Source organism: Mauremys mutica, chromosome 9 (genome assembly GCF_020497125.1).
Source record: "Mauremys mutica isolate MM-2020 ecotype Southern chromosome 9, ASM2049712v1, whole genome shotgun sequence".
NCBI lineage: Eukaryota > Metazoa > Chordata > Testudines > Geoemydidae > Mauremys > Mauremys mutica.
In genome coordinates, this window is record NC_059080.1 from 102,920,104 (window position 1) to 102,939,493 (window position 19,390).

Genomic DNA, 19,390 nt, shown 5'->3' on the forward strand with positions numbered 1-19,390 from the left:
CCATCAGAATGGTAGCATTTTACATAAGCTTTGTATCCTCTCTGCAATGTGCCAGCCAGCACAGAACCAGGTTCCACTGGTGTCACTACCAGTTTGACCCAGATTTCAACTTGTTGCCGAGAAGGAAGAAACTTCATAAACCATTGCTAATCCCCTGAGTCATCCAGTCTCCCCACTATACCACTGGTTTTAGGGATATCACGTTTGGATACCATTATCACAGTTCAATGCATTTACCATTCATCAGTGAGAACTCGCACTGAAGAAAATTAAAGACACAGAATTAGGTATTGGATACAATTATCAATTTTCACAGCCATTTAAAGTGTATGATCAAGTGTTAATGCATTAAAAGCATTTACTAGGATGAATAGACTAGATCTTATGTTTATTGCCCTTATTATTTGATTTTTTATTACCAGGGCCAGTTGTTTTATGCTAGCTTTTTAATTGCCCTATTTCTTTACAAGGCCTGTTTGGTGGGAAAAAAATCCTTTGAGTTTTTCACATTAGGCAACAAACAATGATGTTGTGTAAGCAGATGTATTCAAGAGCCATTTGTCTATATAAATAATCCTCAGTTTACTTAACTCTCCATAGTCCTAACTTTAACTAAAGGGTTAAACTAAAATAGCACTAGAGTGTCAAAATTTCAGCATATTGAGATGGACAGCCACAAGCAGATTAGACAGAACCTTCACATATGTCACTGGTGGAATGGAAAAATATACTGTATGTAGACTTGGCCAAAAAGTGCCATAAATTCTCCGCAAAAGTTTTCCAATACACCTCTACCTTGATATAACGCTGTCCTTGGGAGCCAAAAAATCTTACAGCGTTATAGGTGAAACCGTGTTATATTGAACTTGCTTTGATCCACCGGAGTGCGTAGCCCCGCCCCTCCGGAGCACTGCTTTACCACGTTATATCCAAATTCGTGTTATATTGGGTGGCGTTATATCGAGGTAGTGGTGTACAATGAGAATGGGCTCTCATGTGGCACAAGTGCTGCCTAGGCCTCATGTTGACCCTCTGTACAATGTAAATTTCACCCAGAAAAAATATGGAACCTCTCAAATTACAGAGTCACTCTTCTGACTCCAACCAGAGGTGAGATTTATATATTTCTATGTAGCCACTATCCCTTTATTCATTATAAGGCCCTGGAATGGCTGCAACAGATGCAGAATAAAACAAAGTTATAAAATCTGCTGCAAGCAGAGGAGCTCACATCTCCTTTGGTGCAGTTGACTGGGGAAATCTGTTTGAATTCAATACAGGCAACTGGCCCCTTTGTGCACCCCCATTGTTATAAGTGTTGTGTGCTGTGTTACCATTTTGGAGGAAAGGGGAATTTGTAATATAGGCTGCAGATGGTCTGAACTCTGTTGTCTGGTTTAAAAAATCCAACCCCAGCATGAGTTGTACTAGGTAATCATTCAGGGTAAAATTCACCCTGTGCAGAGGGCCAAGCACACAAGGTCCAGACACCACTTAAGACCCTAGTTTGAGATGTAAGTAGGAAGTAAGTAGTTGATAGGCCTTTGTGCTGGCCCTCTGCAGTGAGGTGAATTTCAATTGCAGTTAGAGTGACCAGATGTCCCGATTTTATAGGGACAATCCTGATGTTTGGGGCTTTTGCCTATATAGGCCCATTGTACACAGGTACACAGATTCATGCCTGACTGAAATGTAGTCACCACTACATTCCAGGGCAGAATCTGCTTACTCTTGCTGTGTTCCCTCCATTTCTTTGGAGCTGTCTTCCTCATTACTTATTATATAAAATATCTTGTACTGAGAAGGGGAAGAGGAAATAATTTCCTGTTTAGTAAAAGTACAAAGTCTGAATCACTTTAGCCACTGGGAAATAACCACACAGGGAAAATGGTCAAAAATGAAAGGTCAGGATTTCTCACACCCACTATGTAACCTTTCTACACTGTATATGTCCTAGGTTTTCCATCCAGTACAGAAAACACTGTACAAGTTCTGGCAGACAGACACTTGTCAAACTCAAAGCTACAGAGAGATTACCCTGCAGACTCCACTTCAGCAGATGCTGCCAAGAAATAATAAGGGGAGAGACCAGGAGTCAGGGGACATGGCCTGCATGATTCATCATGCATCACCCATGTGAAGATTATTCACACAGCTTCATGTAAACATTATTCATGCTATTGGCCCCAGTTTAGGTTGTCACAGTCTCAGGGCAATTGCACCTGTTTTCTCCCTCTGTGGTCCCTTGAGGGCATTATAGAATCATAGAATCTCAGGGTTGGAAGGGACCTCAGGAGGTCATCTAGTCCCACCCCCTGCTCAAAGCAGGACCAACCCCGACTAAATCATCCCAGCCAGGGCTTTGTCAAGCCTGACCTTAAAAACCTCCAAGGATGGAGATTCCACCACCTCCCTAGGTAACCCATTCCAGTGCTTCACCACCCTCCTAGTGAAAAAGGTTTTCCTAATATCCAGCCTAAACCTCCCCCTCTGCAACTTGAGACCATTGCTCCTTGTTCTGTCATCTGCTACCACTGAGAACAGTCTAGATCCATCCTCTTTGGAACCCCCTTTCAGGTAGTTGAAAGCAGCTATCAAATCCCCCCTCATTCTTCTCTTCTGCAGACTAAACAATCCCAGTTCCCTCAGCCTCTCCTCATAAGTCATGTGCTCCAGCCCCCTAATCATTTTTGTTGCCTCCGCTGGACTCTTTCCAATTTTTCCACATCCTTCTTGTCCCTCGATCTGCAGGCAATGCCCCTACTTATACAGCCCAAAATGCCATTAGCCTTCTTGGCAACAAGGGCACGCTGTTGACTCATATCCAGCTTCTCATCCACTGTAACCCCTAGGTCCCTTTCTGCAGAACTGCTGCCCAGCCATTTGGTCCCTAGTCTGTAGCGGTGCATGGGATTCTTCCGTCCTAAGTGCAGGACTCTGCACTTGTCCTTGTTGAACCTCATCAGCTTTCTTTTGGCTTAATCGTCTAATTTATCTAGGTCCCTCTGTATCCTATCCCTACCCTCCAGCGTATCTACCACTCCTCCCAGTTTAGAGTCACCTGCAAACTTGCTGAGGGTGCATTCCACGCCATCCTCCAGATCATTAATGAAGATATTGAACAAAACCGGCCCCAAGACCGACCCTTGGGGCACTCCGCTTGATACCAGCTGCCAACTAGACATGGAGCCATTGATCACGACCCATTGAGCCTGACGATCTAGCCAGCTTTCTATCCACCTTATAGTCCATTCATCCAGCCCATACTTCTTTAACTTGCTGGCAAGAATATTGTGGAAGACCATATCAAAAGCTTTGCTAAAGTCAAGGAATAACACGTCCACTGCTTTTCCCTCATCCACAGAGCCAGTTATCTCATCATAGAAGGCAATTAGGTTAGTCAGGCATGACTTGCCCTTGGTGAATCCATGCTGACTGTTCCTGATCACTTTCGTCTCCTCTAAGTGCTTCTGAATTGATTCCTTGAGCACCTGATCCATGATTTTTCCAGGGACTAAGGTGAGGCTGACTGGCCTGTAGCTCCCCGGATACTCTGAAAGGTTTCCAGCTCCCAGCCATCACCCCTGACTGGTCTGTAGTTCCCCACATCCTCTGAAAGGTTTTCAGCTCCCAGCCATCACCCCCTTGGGCATAAACCCACATCTCACTCCTTTCTGATCAGGGATTTTAAGGCTACACAGCTCTCTCCTTACACTGGGATATCCCCAGCAAGCCAGACTGCTAAAAGGCCAGTGCCTGTGCTTTGCTTTCTTTCTGAGGGCTATGCCCAGTGTATTGCCTGTAGTTGTATGTTGCCCCACAGCTCTTTCTAAGCAAGCACATTTATTCTTAAGGTAAAAGCATCATAGAGAAAATATTAAAACAACAGAAGTTCCTACACACATACTAAAAAGCTTACCAAAGGTCACCCCCAGCTCCAACCTAGGGCTCAAAACCTGCAACTGAGCTTTCCCCATGGTTACAAATTCATCCATCTTGGATCCAAAATGTGAACAAAAGCTGGGCAAATCACCCATTTCTTTATACAGTTCAGGCCTTTGATCTTGACTTTCTGTAACAAGTGATCAGCAGACAGACAGCCTCTCCGCAGGGTATATCTGGGTTCTTGCACAACTGGAGTTGGATAATTTGCATTTACCTCTCCCTATGGTTTCCCCAGGAAATCCACTTAACACTTATTGTTCCAAAATCCATACTTGTCGGGCACATTTTCAATATAGTCAAACTCCCAGGTCTCACATCTATGACATCTCCCCTCTAGTAGAGAGGTTACATATAATCCTGACCAAAAATAATAGATAAACTTAATACAGTGTCAACCTTACACTCCTATAATCCTATCCTACTTAAACCTAAAGTCTATCAAGGATATTACAGGAAATTGCCCTATCTGTCACATAGGCACAGTGGTTTTGCAGCATATGCATGCCATTCTAGGAAGCTGCTGAATTTGATCCAGAAATTTCAGTGTCCATTAGTAAACTGAAAGCTTATGTTCTGGCCTGTAGAATCCAAATTAATGATTGAGAGAAAACCTGATAATTAACAGAAGCCTCATCTGTATACACTAAACATAGAAATTGGAGAGAACTTTCCTCCCATAAATGAAGAGAGAGAAAATGTAGAGGATTATCTAACCATACAAGGAACAAGTCACCCTTTGAAAAATATGAACCTGTTTTATCTAGAGCTCGGAACTTAATCAGGATCAGATTGCTTTCTTCGACAACCCACATACCTAGAGGGCATGAAAGCAAGTGTTATAAAACAGAAAAATCTCTGCTGATGTTGTAATTTGCGTTGTGCTTGCTGACACCTGGCTGAAGAGATTTTTATGATTGACTCCACCCATTGGTCAATATATTCTTCCGTTTTTCGCCCTTCATCCTCTTTTGCTTCCTGATAGTAAAGTTGGTGGATTAATATGTGGAGAGTATCGCACAGAACATTTAACTCTCTCGTCTAGAATGTGGACACTCTGGCACTTACAATGCATTTTAATTTTATTCTGTCTCTCAGTGCCGGATATCAAAGGGTAAGTAGCACAATACTGAGTGTACCTTCATATACCTATTTTGGATAATTTTAAAGGCAAATATTCATTCTGTCCTTTCAAATGAATCTTATTTTAAAAATAATGCAATAATTTCCTTCTATTGAAACTTGTTTTGTGTTGGCTACTGGCCATGACAAAGGTCTGGAACACATCTGGATTGCTCCATGGCACATCTGGAGAGGAGGGACATTGAACAAACTGTCCATAAAATTAACAGTCTCTTTTTGACTGCTGTGAACATTAATCACCTGTCTTTATAGCCCGATATTTCTAAAATGCCTATCACCATGGAATCTAATTGCTACGCAACAAGTTAAAGACAACACTGAGTGTGCTTTAAATGGCAATATTCTTCCAGCTTGGTCTTGGTCCTGGAGTCCATGGTTGAGTGGCTTTGTTTGCTTTGGTTTGTCCATCTTCAGTCTTCATCTTTCCAGCTTAGCTGGAAGGCAGCCTGCTTCAGGAAGCATCTTCCAGTTACCTTGTGTTTCTTTATTTTCATGTGTCTCTGCTGAAATAGACTAAAATGAATGCCATTATTTGTTTCTATTTCTATGCATATCATTGCTTAGATTTTGATGGCAGGCAATTTACTGCACATCTGTGATGTATTCACTTGGGGAGAAATTCTCCACCCCACTTCAGGCCTGAATGAAGGGGTTTGAAGAAGGGGTACCATTGAAATTGGATGGAGGGAGCAGAATCCTGTCTCTCACTGCCTATAGAGCACCAGAAGAGCCAGTTCTGAGCTGTTGTTGCAGCTTTAAGGTGTCTGCAGTCCATTTCTGCTTGTTGCACATTCCCACACCTATGCATGGGGTGCACAGCCAATGGAGTTATTAACCGGAGCTACAGCTTCCCTGCTGCTGCCCTGCTCCATGCTGGTGCTTGGACCCCAGTTTTGGTTTTGGCCCATCTCTATCATGCACTGCGCTTTATTATTTCTGTAGCGCTGCCAGGTGTGCACGGTGCTTTATAGGCAATTGAAGGACAGGTCCCTACCTGGAGGAGCTTTCAATGTAGTTTAGGGAAAGGGTTGCCAGGGCTGATAAGCAAAGGTGGTAGGATGTGTGGGAAAGGTGCAGGAAATACAAGCATTCTAGCAATGGCCATGAGATATATTCTGGCTACGTGCACATCAAAATGGTAGTATTTTACACCAGTTTGCATAGGTGTGAATGATGACACAATGTGCGAGGTAGTGGTGATTCAGCCTGTTTATCTGAACTAAGCCTTATCCAGTTATCCCTCATCCAGACCCCAATCCTTAACCGTGAGTGGGGCACCTGTTCCCTCTCCAGTCAGTGGGGACATAGAGCTGAGTATCTCCCACATAATGAAAATAACTCACCCCATCTCTGACACAGCCTCACAGCCTCATGACAATGAAAAAGTGAAGACACAAGGGAACCTTGTGGCACATATGTGAGGGGGGCCTTTGTTCTGGCAAACAAACTAAAGCAGTGCATGTGCCAGGAAAGGGCATCTGTTCTCCTGGTGCCATCTCCCAGGAGCACCAAGGGCTTTCCCTTTCCCTTTCAGTGTGTGTGGTTAAAACAATTGGTTTTTTGAATGTTTTTTTAAAGTCCACAAGGATTTCACTGAGCATTTTCCTTGGCAGGGTCAAACAAACAGATCTAACCAGTGGCTTTGGAACCTGGGATCCTGGAACAGGTACTTACCTCTCTCTCTCTCTCTCTCTCTTTCTTGTATTGTTAATGTCCCATAGAATCGTAGGGTTAGAAGGGACTGCAAGGGTCATCTAGTCTCACCCCTGCCAAGATGCAGGATTTGTTGTGGTTAAACCATCCAAGACCGATGGCGATCCAGACTCCTTTTGAAAACCTCCAGTGAAGGAGCTTCCCCACCCTCTGTGTGCAGTTTGTTCCGTTGTCCTGCGGTTTAATGTATCAGTGTTGCCTAGAAAATATTATCTTTTAATCCCACTGTGTTTCAGCTTACGTCACCAGGTGTGATTTTAACAACAACTCGAGACCGTTTTGTGACTGGACCCAGCCCTGTAAAGTGAACCAAGGAGCCTGGATAAGAACCAAACATGCCACTCCAACTAGTGGAACAGGTCCAGATGGAGACTACCCCGACGGAAGTACGGGCTCAATTATAACCCTGCTGATTTCCCGCTGAACGTGACCTCTGCTGGGCTTTTCTTCCTTTCTTAAAAAAACGAGGTTCATTCAGCTTTTAAAAATGTTCCTCCTGCCACTAATTTGCTTTCCTATTGAGACCTGATTTTGCTAAGTGTAAGATTCTCTCACCCTGTCAGTCACAGACAAATTAACCTGACTTGCCCCATGGTGGGATGGAAGTCTCTGTCAATGCAGCAAAGCAGCAAAATGCGAGATACATAATGCTGTAGATACCAAGGAGAGCGCAGACTTCACCATGTGTACAAAACATTATTCAAGGGAGGTTTGGTAGCCACGTAATATTCACATCAATTAATGGCAATAAAAGTAATTACTCTGGAGCCAGCATGGACACTACACATTATTCAGGCTGGCACAGAGTATTACAAAGATTACAAAGACTGAATTGCTAAAAATATACAGTATTTGAAAAGCTGGTCATAGGTTATGTGTGATCAGAAAAGTGAGTTCGCATGTAGTCAGGTCATGAAGAGACATGGCTGCTGGGGACCTATATCTATCCATTTATTGTATGCAGTATTGTTGTAGCCATGTTGGTCCATTTATATCATCAGTATGCTATCCGATCACTTAAAAGGGATTCAGTCTCCCAGATCGTAACTGCAGCCACATTACCTAGTGCTATTCCCTTCTCAGAATCACAGGCTGAACAGCATCAAACCTAGTTAGTACTTGGACTAGAATAGACCCAGTCTGAAAATTATCTCTTGGAATGATTTTCTCATGAAAAATGCACGTTTTGTAAATTTTATTTTGATTTTGCTGAAAATTTTCAATTTTCTATCAGAAAAATTAAAATGAAATATTTTATTTTGGGTCAATTCAACCTGAATCAGATGATTTTGTTTTTTTGAACTGACCTAAAATATTTAATTTTAAATCAATTAAAAAAACCCTTAACTACATTTCACTATGGTGAACTGTCTTATGGGAGGTGAGGTTCCATCCCCTATTCTCTTCTATGGGCTAGGCTCCCTGGAGGACTACATCTCTCAAAAGGCAATGTGCTGATTTCCATCTGTCCAAGCTGCATAGTGCATCATTGGAATCACATGACTCGATGCATTATGGGAGTTGTAGTCTGGCCGCGGTACCTGGCCAATAAGTGTGATGGGGGCCAAAAATACAAGACATATAAAGCAATGTACCATAGGGAAGCAGTTTAGTGTTCAAATGAAGTGTTTTAATTTTGTAAATATTTAAATGTTTCAATTCAATCATAAATGTCAAAATGAAACGTTCCAACATTTTCAAGTAGAATTTTTTTGGACTATTTTGTTTTGTGTAAATTTCAAAATTGCGACTTTTCATCCTGTGTCAGAACGAAAACAAATGTTGCGATTTCCTGCAGGTTGCAAAATCATAATCAGAGACCTTAATGGAGAAACTAAGTGCTGAAGGAAGGAGTGTTCGGTGGTTGCACTCTTCCCTCTGAGTCAGAACTAAACCAAGCATGGCACAAGGGGGCACTACGCCATCTTTTAGAAGTGAAATAACAGGTTTTGACCAAGTGTGGTCATGAAAAATTCCATAGCACTCTTTGTAAGAGATGGGGTGTTTTAGCTCTGGTCTCCAGGTTGTATTCAGGTCTGGGTAATTGCATTTTGCCTATTAACCACTAGAAACAGTATTCTCTTTCATTTCTTGTCCCTATTTGTAATGTAGTGTTGCTCTGTGCTGTTAAATAGTGTCCAAAACCCACTCTAGAAATGGTTAACAATTCAATTTTAAATAATACCTGAGAAAACACAAGGATTTAGCAATTGATTTGTTCTTTTCATCCTGCAGATGGCTATTTTATTTACCAAGAGGCCAGTAACCTCGTCCCATTCGACACCGACAGGATTGCGAGTCCTGAAATTGTGGTTTCTGGAGAGATATGCATAGACTTCTGGTATCACATGTTTGGGTCAGAGGAGCTGAATGAGCTGAAAGTGATTATTCAGAATGAGGGAGTGGAAGATCTGGTGTGGAGTCAGAAGGGAAACCAGGGTTCTTCTTGGATCTATGGTTTCACCACTGTTACTTTTCTGCCTGAGAGAAGGATAAAGGTAATTATACTGAGAACACACCACTTTGTACAGTTTGAAAAGACTGCCAAGTTTTGCCTTGCCCTTGCAAGATTTAAGGGATTGTGCCAAAAATCAAGGAAATGTTGGTTACACCTTGCGATACAATGATCTTAAACAAAATGGAGTTATATTGCAATTAGAGTGTAATTACAGTGCTTTTGGCCCCTCTGACTACCACTACTTCATACCGTGTTAACTGTATGGCTGAGAATAACTGAGAACTGCTTGGGCACTATACATACAAAATGATGGGGTCTAAATTAGCTGTTACCACCCCAAGAAAGATTTTAGTCACTGTGAATGGTTCTCTAAAAACATCCGCTCAATGCACAGAAGCAGTCAAAAGAGCTAACAGAATTCTTTTCATTAGGAAAAGAATAGAAAAGAAAAGAATAGAAAACAAGACAGAAAATATCATAATGCCTCTATATAAATCCATGGTACACCCACAACTTGAATAGTGTGGGCAGATCTGGTTGCCCCATCTCAAAAAAGATGCATTAGAATTGGGAAAGGTACAGAGAAGGATAACTAAAATGATTAGAGGTATGGAACAGCTTCCGTATGAGAAGAGATTAAAAAAGACAGCGACTTTTCAGCTTGGAAAAGAGACAGCTAAGGGGGGAGCAGGGCCGGCTCCAGACCCCAGCGCGCCAAGCAGGCGCGTGGGGCGGCATTTTGCCGGCAGGGCGGCATTTGGCTCCGGCGGACCTCCCGCAGTCATGCCTGCTGGAGGTCCACCGGAGCCCCGGGATGAGCGGACCTGCCGCAGACATGACTGCAGAGGGTCCCCTCTTCCCGTGGCTCCGCTCGAGCTCCCGCAGGCATGTCTGCAGCGTGTGCGCTGGTCCCGCGGCTCGGACGGAGCTCCCGCAGGCATGCCTGTGGATGCTCCACCGGAGCCGCGGGACCATTGGACGGTCCGCAGGCACTTCTGCCTCGGCCGCAGGACCAGGGAAGGGCGACGCCAGCGGCGCAGCGCGCCGCCCTGCTTGGGGTGGCGGATTTTCTAGAGCCGCCCCTGGGGGGGAGATATGATTGAGGTTTATAAAATCTTGACTGCTGTGGAGAAAGTGAATAAGGAAGCATTATTTAACCCTTCACCTAACACAAGACGTAGGGGTGACCCAATGAAATTGATAGGCAACAGGTTGAAAACAAACAAAAGGAAGTATTTCTTCACACAACACACAGTCAACCTGTGAAACTCTTTGCCAGGAGATGTTGGAAAGGCCAAAACTATAACAGGGTTCAAAAAAGAAAAGTAAGTTCATGGAGGACAGGTCCATCAATAGCTATTAGCCAGGATGGGCTGGGATGCAACACCATGCTCTGAATATCCTTAGCCTCTGTTTGCCAGAAGCTGGGAGTGGACAACAGGGGATGGATCACTTGATAATTGCCTGTGAGTCAAGTTTCAAATGCTGGATGCTATCTAAGTCTGGCCCTTAGACTTAAGTAGCATCTTAGAAAAGATTAATAATCAATAATCAGTATCACTTATCACCAGGAAAAATTTAATTGTAGTGTCTCTTCCAGTCCCTGCTTTAATATACAATGTTTTTCCAAGGAAAGTCAGGGAAGCCCCAACTCTCACATGAGCCATATAAAATAGAGTAGAAAAAACTCTTAGAAAATACAGTGAAGAGAATGATCCTGCATTGGCTGTGAGGCTGTCCCTTTTCATCTCCCAAATATGTCTGATTCTATGATTCACTTTGCATCCTGCCTAGGTCATTTTTGAGGCTGTTCGAGGATTAACAGAATATGGGGACACAGCTGTGGACAATGTGGGTGTCAGGAACGGGCCCTGTGGTAAGTCTATCCCTATGTCTCAATGATTCCCATCCCTTTTTTCCACTTGTTTACTATACCACAGTCCAGTAGAGAATAAGGACTCTCGAAGATTCAAACCTCATAAAAAGGAAGCCAACAAATTCACAATGAAGCTTATCTAAATGTATTGGGTTTTTCCCTAGTTTTCACCCAAATCCTTCCTCAGCATCTCAATTTTGTTCCAAACGAGCTGCAAGGTTGTCTGAAAATCAGTCCATTTTCATGAAATTCAGCAAATGTAGGTTTGTAATAAAACTCCAAAGCAGATGAATGTCACCTGTCTTGGGGTTTCATTGAGCTCTCTATTCAACATGTAATAGTAAAACAAGAAAGAGTCAGAACTCTTCCCATAGGAGCTCTGCAAAACACACTGCACTGTCACATTACACAGAGAAATAACAATGAATCAGTAGAAATGAAGCACAGCCCAAACCCTCAGATCATAATATTATGGGCTTTGGGGAAATTTGATTCTGAATTGGAATTTGAGGCTGGTCCATATCTTTATAATCTACCAAAACAAAATCCCTGGTCTGAACACACCTGAACTATGGAATAGTCCTGTTCTCCAAAGTGCTTGTAACCCCTCCCAGCTTTGAGTCATCTGCAAATTTTATAAGCCTACTCTCCACTCCATTATCTAAGTCACTAATGAAAATATTGAATAGTACTGGGGCTAGACTGACCCCTGCAGGACTGCTCTAGATACACCCTCCCAGTATGACAGTGAACCATTGATAATTACTCTTTGGGTACAGATTTTCCAACCAGTTGTGCATCCATTTTATAATAATCTCATCTAAAATTTTATGTATGTATGGAGCACTTTGAAAATATATAACACTGTATATCTCACTAAAGAACATTATTATTACTATAGAAAATATGTGCAAGAAGATATTTCCAGGTCTTAACAGGGCCTGCTTTTCTCCTGTCTGTAAGATACTTTTTCTATAATGACAATAAAATGACTCAGATTTACAGTAGCATAAAACTGCAGGGCAGTTGAAGGACTAAATTCTGGGCACGGAAATCCTCAGAATGAATAGTTTTCTTTAAGATCCAATGAGTAGTGTTTTAATACTCTTGAGGCTTATTGTTCTTGGACAGAAAGAGCCACTTTCTGGTTTCCCCAGGCTGTGCAACACACTATTCAGCCACTGGATGGAGCACAAATGTAATCTCAAGAGTTAGAACAAAAGCGCTGCTCTCAGAGTGTTCAGTTTTATTGCTACTAATGAAGACAAAGGTCATGCTAATCAATAACACCGGTGAAAAAAAAATTCTCCAAACATTTTTGATAGAAAACACCTATTGGACTAAATGGAAATTTTTCTGGGAAAACATCATTTTCATGGAATATTTTTCATGCAAAAAAATTAATTTCCCACTCAGCTGTCCTAACTAGCCAGAGAGTTTTATTCTTGATTTTCATTTTTTTTATTTAATGATTTTTTTTTCACTTTACATCTTTAGGGACAACATTTTTAGACCCAGAGTCTCCTCTTCTTTCTGCACCAGCAAAACAAAATAACCTTAAAGCTAGAATAGAGGGATCTGCTGGTGGTGCAAAGTCAGTGTAACAGTTCCTAACTGACCCTTCCCTCTCTGCGGCTGGTGTAGGAGGCATTGTTAGAGGAATAAGGTGTGGCCAGGCTCATCTGCCCTTTCTGGCTGCCCTTTGGGTTTGTTGGCAGCAAGCACAAATCAGAGCAGCCTAAAGCTGATCTACAGTATGCTGGGTGATCATACTGGTGCACTAAGGAAATGTAAAGGAGAGTTAAAGACAGCTTTGCACATTCTCTCCTGCATTGCAGGGCTGCATTGTGTGTTCCTCAGCCACCAGAAAGAGACTTGGTCCTAGACTCAAACTTGCCTCTAGTTTTGTTCACACAATTTTTGCATGCCTACCTGTTTACACAGTTTGTGTACAAGCAAATACAAAGAGTGTGTATGCTGAATTTGAGCCCATGTTTGGAAATAAAGCTTACTTTTTCAAAAAAGCCTCCACATGACGTATAACAGCGGTAGGCAACCTATGGCACATGGGCCGAACATGGCACACCAGCTGATTTTCAGTGGCACTCACACTGCCCGGGTCCTGGCCACCGGTCTGGGGGGCTCTGCATTTTAATTTAATTTTAAAAGAAGCTTCTTAAACATTTTAAAAATCTTATTTATTTACATACAACAATAGTTTAGTTATATATTATAGATTTATAGAAAGAGACCTTCTAAAAACATTAAAATGTATTACTGGCATGCGAAACCTTAAATTAGAGTGAATAAATGAAGACTCGGCACACCACTTCTGAAAGGTTGCCGACCCATGACCTATAAAATTGCTTATGCAATTTTTCCTGACTCAGAGTTTGTGCAGAGAAATTAATCAGCTATTTACATGTGCAAACTATATTTGCATATGCAAATTCACGCTTGATGTGCAAAATCAGAGATTTCATAGGAGCAGCATGTTGGTTGTGAAGAACTGAAAGTGCAAAAAGCCAGGACACAAAGATATGCTGAGAACATTTGGAGTCAACTCTTTAAAATGTGTATTCACATTTAAGGTTTAAGCTCTTTACATATCTGGAATAATTTCAGTTAACACATACTATTCATTTCATAGTATTTGTTAGACCTCAAACTGGTCATTTTGTCCTCCCAGTAATTTTTTTTTTATAAACTATACTGTATAAAAAAGAACAAATTCAATTGAATTTGATGGGTTTCCAGCTGCATGCACAACTAGTTTATAGGCATTAATTATCATTATTGTATACAATTATTCCATCGTTTTTCAAAGATTTCCATCCTGGCCATATGCAGTTTCTATTTTTGTACCACAATTTAGTGACTACAAATAATGCTGTTTGTAGATTAAGTCAGATAGATGTCTAACTCACTGATTTGTGGACTCATTCAGGTATTTATGCATCTAAATGACCTATAGTGTATCCATAAATAATTGGGTTAGAGTATATTCAGTAAATTAATCAGTCAGATGTAACTCACTCAAGGTAGGTCTCCTGGTTGCATCGTGTGTTATTGCATACTCAATTCACCATGGAATGATTTAAGGGGACTGCAACAAATGATGCTAGCTGACTTTCATTCAGCAAGGAAAAAGAGAAAGTGCTTGTGTGCTAAGAAGGATTTAGGTGTTTCTCTGTGTTGCTACATTACCTTTGCAATTCCAGAGGTTTAAATAGAAATGTTACTAGGTCACCAATGGAATGAGTTTAATTTGGCCACCTGGTCACATTGGCTCTAGTGGCTCCTATCACACAAGGACAACATTCTATAACATCCATTTTAGGAGAAGTCCAGCTGCTAGAAGCTAGAATGTGTAGCAGGCACGAAGACATAAGCATCAGCAGAGCTTGTTAAGACACCTTGCATGGTGCCTTCACTTGTTCTGTCTGTCACTAGGCAGCTCTTTCAGCTCGAGTTTTCACACAAAGTAAATATCATTTTGGGGAAATAAAGAAACCCACTGACTAGAAAATTGTAACTGTGTCAATATTGCTACTACTGTGCTGCATCTGCTGCCAGACCTGTGATTCCCAGCACTGCCAACACCTACAGATGATATGACCTTCACTGCTCTAACAGATATACCAGAAGAAGCCACACATCCAACTGCAAATACATTTCCAGTAAAGGAGGTACAGGTTGTGGTAGGCTCAGTGGCTATTACCCAGCCAACAATCAGACAAGCTTCTCTAAAAACTCTTGTACTTACACCAGTTTTACACTGGGACAGTTCCACTGACTCCAGCAGAAATATTCCTGATTTACAGTGGTGTAAGGGAGAGGAGAATGAAGCCTGGTGTTTTTTGGTGAATGGGTACAGTGATGATTCTGTAGTTATAATTCATTGTCTTGGGTGATCTTTTTTAGTGATGGTGCCATCTACCACTCCCCCAGCATCATCAACTGCAACACCGGAATCTGCTTTGCCAGTGATAACAGGTAATTGTTATTCATATTCACATACTAGCCCATAAACAGCAAGAGGAATTCTGGTTTTGTTCCTAGCTCTGCAACTGATTTGGTTTACTTAATCTCTCCTTGCTTCAGCATCCCCATCTGTAAAGTGGAAGAAAACTATTTCCCTACCACACAGGGGTGTTTTAGGGCTTACTTTGTTAATGTTGAGCACTTTGAGACCTTTAAATGAAGGGTGCTGTAGAAGTGCAAAGCATGGTTCTTGCATGGATCAGGAACACTCCAGAGTCAAAGGTGTTCAGATGTGTCAGCTGAACACGCCTGTGTATTAATGCAGCGATATTCCATTCTTCATCTGCAGAGGCAACCTGCAGTGTGCATAGTGACCCCCACTATTACACTTTTGACAAACAGTCTCACACGTTCATGGGAAATTGCACCTACACCCTGTCTAAACTGTGTGATGGGAACAGCACGCTGCCCTACTTCAATGTGGAAGCAGCAAACGAACACAGAGGAGGCAACACGCGCGTGTCCTATGTCCAATATGTGGATGTTGATGTTTATGACTACAGGATAACTCTGGGTAAAAACAGGGTTGTTAAGGTAAGAACTGGGGTCTAAAATGAAAGTCAGGATCTCTCCATTTTACCTACTGACTATATTTTTAGCCTCTTATCATGAATGTAGAATTGTGTTTATGGTACAAATCATAACGTACAATTTAAAAAAAAGCAATACTAACCTTCCCTCGAAGTGCCCCGCCTAAGAGATACCATTTAATGTATTTACTCCGAGTTTGTAGGGTAGTCAGATATCTCCAATTTAATGATGGCATAAATGCCTAGAGAGAGAGAATAATAATTACAAATTCAAAAACTACTTAAAGACACTGGGCCTCTAAGAGGTCTCAGCATAGAATTCATGGCCCAGAGGAAGTGTGAGCTACGGTAGATTTAAGCCACGTTTGCACCCCACAATCCCCGTCTGTTCCATGGGCTAGAGACATGCTTAAAGGGCCGTGCAAAAAGTGTGAGAGGAAACGGGGGTTCTGTCATAATTCTAGCCAAAATATTTTTTCAGACCCTTGGTAAGACAGTGCTTAAAGTTTGCCCCCCAGTGACCCTACTCAAATTATGTATTTATTTGCCCAGTTCTGTGACCCAGCCCACTTTAAGTACTGGTTAGAGAGGCCCCCAGCATAAATTAGCCTGGGAAAGGGGGTGGAGGAGCTGACTTAATTACAACAGCCTCCCTGGGCTGCTCCATGGACAGCAGAACTGCACGCTGTATCCCACACACAATTAGCCCCTTCTACCCCCACCCTTGGCACCCTCCCTAAGCTAGGGCATCCAAGAGGATACTTGAAGGACAACAGCCTTACAGTTGTCTACCCCAGTGCCTGTGCTTGCATCCCCTCAAGCCAAGACATGGCTGCAAGGGTTCTTCTGCTCCAGCACCCTCTCTGCCATCCTGGTTCAGCAGCTTCCATGGCCTAGCCCTCCCACCAGGTCACCTCCCCAGTTCATCCACTTCCAGGGTCACTACAGTCCAACTAGAAGTTCAATCACACATCCAAACAAACTCTTCATCTGCCCCTCTTGTGCTACTCTTCAGCCCCCCTTCTGGGCTCGGTTCTCAGACCATTCTGGGTTAACTTTTTCACAGCTCCCTACTCCAGGCCCTGCAGTGTTCTCCTTTGCTCTCTTAGATGATTTCTGCCTCCCAGGCCGTTCTCCCCGGAGGCCCTTTATCCTCGCAGGGGGTCTCTGGCAGCTTCTCTAGGACCCTCTCTGCTCCTTATAGACTTCACACAGGGCCCCCCCGTGGGAGCCCAGAGTTGCCACCTCTGAGGTCCAAAGAAACCAGAACATGGAGATGGGCAGCCTGGGCCAGCAAGGGGTGAGTAGGGCTTGGTGCCACTTGCTCCCTCCTTGCTCTGTTAAAATGCTGCTGCACTACAGAGTAAGAGCAGAGAGTACTGAGCCAGCGATGGGCCCCACTTTTCCTGCATAGAGCCACTGAAGGACCCCCCCCCATCCCTGGGCCCAGCCCCGCTTTCCCCACCGAGCCACTGACAGAACTGACGTCTCCGGGCCCAGCCCTGCTTTCCCCACCGAGCCACTGACAGACCTGATGTCTCCAGGCCCAGCCCGGCTTTCCCCAACAAGACACTGACAGACCTGACGTCTCTGGGCCCATCCCCACTTTCCCCAACAAGCCACTGACAGAGCCCACGTCTGTGGGCCCAGCCCTGCTTTCCCCACCAAGCCACTGACCAGGGCCGGCTCTAGACCCCGGTGCGCGAAGCTGCGGGAGGACGGCAGGCGGCTCTGGTGGACCTCCTGCAGGCATGGATGCGGAGGGTCCGCTGGTCCCGCGGCTCCGGTGAAGTCTGCGGATGCTCCACCGGAGCCGCGGGACCAGCGGACCCTCCGCAGGCACGTCTGCAGGAGGTCCACCTGAGCCGCAGGCCGGTGACCGCCAGAGCGCTCCCCGCGGCGTGCCGCCCTGCTTGGGGCGGCGCAAATCCTAGAGCCGCCCCTGCCACTGACAGACCTGACGTCTCTGGGCCTGGCCCTGCTTTCCCCACCGAGCCACTGACAGAGCCCATGTCTGCGGGCCCAGCCCTGCTTTTCCCGCCGAACCACTGACAGACCTGATGTCTCCGGGCCCAGCCCTGCTTTCCCCACCGAGCCACTGACAGACCTGACGTCTCCAGGCCCGCCCTGCTTTCCCCACTGACAGACCTCATGTCTCCAGGCCCAGCCTGGCTTTCCCCACTGAGCCACTGACAGACCTCATGTCTCCATGCCCAGCCCCACTTCCTCCACTGAGCCTGCTATGGACCCCATGTCCCTGAGCCGGGCCCCGCTTTCCCCTACCCAATGGCTAACACCAGGCCCCTCATTTCTGCTCCTTTGCCCCAGGCCCACGGAGAATGCCTGGGTGTCCTTATCCCTGGCCTCCCGCACAGGCAACACCCCCCATCCTGCTCCAAGGCAGGCTGTCTCTCTTCTGCCCCAATGCACAGACTCAGCCAGGGTCCAAACCAAGGGCAACCCCCAAATGGAGGCAAACCTGGAGGGAAAGGTGAGCGAAGGGCTGGACAACAGGAGGTGACAAAACTCAGGACATTTAATGTCCAGTGAAGACTTCAGGATTCCCAAGATGGCTACCTCTAAAAAGGGACAATCCTGGGAAAACCTGGGTAGTTCGCAGACCTACAGGATCCTCACTTGCCTCTGCTAGTTCCCCTTTCACGGAGTGCCCTCACCCTCTTTATGAGGCCCAGGTGTTCATCAGGCTATCACCTCACCCCATTAGTCCTGGCCCCGCAGGCCAGGAGGCAGCTAGTTCTGGCACAGGTGGTGTGCCCTATTTCCCTTTAAAGGGTACGTTTACACTGCATTAAAATACCTGCAGCACTGAATCTGAGCCCGGATCAGCTAACTCGGGCTCAGCCCGCGGGGCTAAAAATAGAAGTGTAGACATTTGGGATTAGGTTCAGGACACCGTCTCAGAGCCCAGGCTCCAGCCCAAGCCTGAACATCTATGCTGCCATTTTTTAGCCCTGCAGCATGAGTCCCCAAGTCTGACTTAGGTGACTCGGACGGACCAGCTGCATCTGTGCTGTAAGGTCTTTAATATTGTAGCATCGAAATACCCAAAAGGCCAGTCATCCTGTGACAGGGCCCTTTATACCATTTCAGAATCTTAACCCAGTGTAAGGGGGCTGGTGTAGGGATGAAGATCTCACTAATTGTAAATTTGACTCAAAACTTGCAACAAAGAATAGGTCACATTACTTCATTAAATAGCTTCTTCTGAAAAAGTAATACAGTAATATATGTGACAAGCAAACAAAGGTTTAAATGTACAGTGAGACCTTTCCAGTCTCATATAAGGAAACACAAATGAATATTGTTACACATACTTTTCCAGCTGTTTCTCTTCTTGTGCCTTCCTCTTTCCTTTCTTTACTGATCTCATATATAATGATGATGTTTGAATAAAGTAAAATTAATTGAAGACCCCTTTTTATGCTTATATGTAGATTTCTTTAATTAGCAGCCAAAACAAACTGATAGGTTTAAAATATATATTTTAATTTTATTGATTTTTGCACCTTTCACTTGGTTTCTCTTGTTCTTTGCTGATTGCACTTCCTGACATTTCATATATATTTAAATATTTAAAGAAAATTAAAGATTTTTTTTAAATCATCATATTCTGAAACCTCATCCTAGGCCTCAGATTTTAAAGAACCTTATACCATAAACTTG

At 43.9% G+C, this 19,390-nt stretch overlaps 1 long non-coding RNA gene across 2 annotated transcripts; it reads right to left on the bottom strand.

Annotated features, from left to right (window-relative positions):
- Positions 1 to 8,606: 8,606 nt before the first annotated feature.
- Positions 8,607 to 18,088, bottom strand: LOC123377507. 2 transcript variants are annotated; one of them, XR_006582233.1, is made up of 3 exons: positions 17,990 to 18,088; positions 15,850 to 15,948; positions 8,607 to 9,279 (listed from the first exon to the last, which is right to left on the bottom strand). It is a non-coding gene; the product is annotated as an uncharacterized LOC123377507 (long non-coding RNA). The 2 variants fall into 2 exon arrangements; XR_006582234.1 differs by lacking the exon at positions 17,990 to 18,088 and adding an exon at positions 17,384 to 17,485.
- Between the last annotated feature and the right edge of the window lie 1,302 nt (positions 18,089 to 19,390).